Source organism: Chelonia mydas, chromosome 25 (assembly GCF_015237465.2).
Source record: "Chelonia mydas isolate rCheMyd1 chromosome 25, rCheMyd1.pri.v2, whole genome shotgun sequence".
Classification (NCBI taxonomy): domain Eukaryota; kingdom Metazoa; phylum Chordata; order Testudines; family Cheloniidae; genus Chelonia; species Chelonia mydas.
The window spans coordinates 1,841,865-1,844,451 of record NC_057858.1 but is presented as its reverse complement, the minus strand read 5'-3'; the positions used below and the strand labels follow the sequence as shown (position 1 = coordinate 1,844,451).

The 2,587-nt window shown below is 62.4% G+C and overlaps 1 non-coding gene across 1 annotated transcript; it reads right to left on the bottom strand.

Moving 5' to 3' along the window:
- Positions 1 to 1,419: 1,419 nt before the first annotated feature.
- LOC114020712 lies at positions 1,420 to 1,584 on the bottom strand. The gene has a single exon (XR_003565481.1). It is a non-coding gene; the product is annotated as a U1 spliceosomal RNA (small nuclear RNA).
- Between the last annotated feature and the right edge of the window lie 1,003 nt (positions 1,585 to 2,587).

Here is a 2,587-nt window from a genome sequence, read left to right as displayed (position 1 = left end):
AGGACACAGCAGTGAGGCCCCCAGAGAATCCTGCTCCTCTGTATGTCACTCCAGGCCCTCTCTGCAGTTCTTACCCGGACCTCTCTGTCTGGAAGTGTTGACACAGCTGGAAAGGACCTTGCCATGCAGTGTCGGGTTTACAATGGCGCCAGTGGCTCCATGGAGCCAGGCCCATGCCCAGAAGGGGCCCCAGCCTGCTCCACTTGCACTGCGCCCCAAGACCCCGCTGGCTCCCCACCACCACGACCTGCTCCTCTTGGCCCGTCTGCCAGCTGGCTGAGGGCTCCTCTCTGCCCCCTGGCCCCACGCGCCGGCTCCTCTGCCCCCTGGCTGGACCCCGGTGCACCTCAGCTCCCGGCAGCCTCTGCTTCCCACCACCTGTGGGGCCCCACCCGTCTTCCTGGAGCTGAGACACCTGGGACTGGTGCAGAAGCCTGGTCAGTCCCAGCCAGGGGGTGTGGAGGGGGCAGTCTGGGGGGGGGGGCTTGTCTGGGCCCCTCCAGGCAAGTGGGTCCTGAGGGGGCCAAGCTGGGACAGGCCCTGGCCTGGCTGATTGCACCACTCCCGAGGGGCCAGAGCGATTCCCGGCCCTGGGACCGGCCCTGGCTGCACTGCCGGCTCAGCCCAGCTGACAGTCACCTCCCAACAGGGCCAGTGAGTGCAGCCAGGAGGCAGGGTGTGGGGGAGTGGGTCTGTGGGGAATCTGGGGGGTGCTGGGTTGTGAGAGGGTGGGGAAGATCTGTGTGTGTTGGGGCACTAGGGAGTAGTGTTGCCAACTTTCTACTTGCACAAAAGTGAACGCCCTTGCCCCAACCCCTGCCCCACCCCTTCTCTGAGGCCCCCACCCCCAACTCACTCCATCCCCTCTCCCTCTGTCACTCGCTCTCCCCACCCTCAATCACTCGCTCATTTTCCCCAGGCTGGCTCAGGGGGCTGGGGTGCGGTAGGGTGTGAGGGCTCTGGCTGGGGTTGCGGCTCTGGGATGGGGCTGGGGATGAGGGGTTGGGGGTGCAGGAGGGTGCTCCGGGCTGGGACTGAGGGCTTCGGAGGGGAATCTGGGCTGGGGCAGGGGGTTGGGGGGCTCAGGGGTGCAGGCTCCCAATGGCACTTACCTCAAGCATCTCCTGGAAGCAGCAGCATGTCCCCCCTCCAGCTCCTATGCGTTGGGAAGGCCAGGTGGCTCTGCACGCTGCCCTGTCTGCAGGCACCACCCCCACAGCTCCCATTGGCCAGGAATCATAGAATATCAGGGTTGGAAGGGACCTCAGGAGGTCATCTAGTCCAACCCCCTGCTCAAAGGAGGACCAATCCCCAATTTTTGCCCCAGATCCCTAAATGGCCCCCTCAAGGATTGAACTCACAACCCTGGGTTTAGCAGGCCAGTGCTCAAACCACTGAGCTATCCCTCCCCCATTTAGCCAGGGGAGAGCGCAAACGCAGTCCCCCCACTACCACAAACTATGTAGTCAATTTTCCTGCATTTGGGGAAATGGCAGGGGTCAGCACACCCGCAGTGCAATGGATGAGCCTCACCCTGGGAAAACTACCTTTGTGATCATGGTATCTCCCCTGCCAGGTAAGTATCACAGCCAATGGGAGCTGTGGGAGGCGGCGCTTGGGGTGAGGGCAGCGTGTGGTGCCCCCTGGCTGCCCCTTTGCATAGGAGCCGGAGGGGGGACATGCCAGCGGCTACCCAGGAGCTGCGCGGTGTGGAGGCTAGCAGGGAGCCTGCCAGCCCGGCTGCGTGGCGCCGCCAACCGGACAGTCAACGGCCCAGTCAGCGATGCTGACCAGAGCCACCAGGATCCCTTTTCGACCTGGTGTTCCAGTTGAAAGCCAGATACCTGGTCACCCTACTAAGGAGTGGGGGTTCTGTTTGGGGTGCTGAGCAGTTGTGGTGGGGTTGTTGGGACGGGGCACTGGGCACGGGTGGTGTTGTACAGGGTGTTGTGCATTTGTGGGGAGGATTTGAAGAGGGTGCCGGGCATACTGAGTCTGAGGGGGCTTTGGCCATAGGCAGTCAGGGGTGGTGTTGGGCAGGGGGGCTGTGTGGCACAACCTGGGCTCGTCTCCGAGGGGAAGGGGCACGCTGGCAGCAGAGAGCCGGGCAGGCCACTGTGCATCTGGCGGCTGCCGGTTTGTAAATAGTGCCCTCGCACTGGGCTGGGCGGACTTGGCTGCCCCAGCCATGCCATGCCCTATTGCCCCTGGCCGGCCTCTTGCTCTGCGGACTGACCTCCCTACGTCATGCTCCATTGTCTCCATGGGGGCCCACAAATATGTTTGGTGCCGGGCCCGCAAAAAGGTTAATCTGGCCCTGTTGCCATGCCTGGAGGGGGTTCATTTTCTGGACACACACCATAGGAAGGGAACAGATTTATCTGCTCCAAAGGCCTAAAAATAGTCTGCCAGCTTGGGAGAGAAACATCCCGATGTGCAATAGGAGAACAAATACTGAACCCCACGAACAAAGGCCAGGGCAGGATCCACACTGGTGCGGGGGACTGGATCCCAGGTGGTTGTGCTCTGATGAGTGGCACGGGGGAAGTGAATATACATTGGTGCTGTAGAGGGCAAGGAGGAGCCA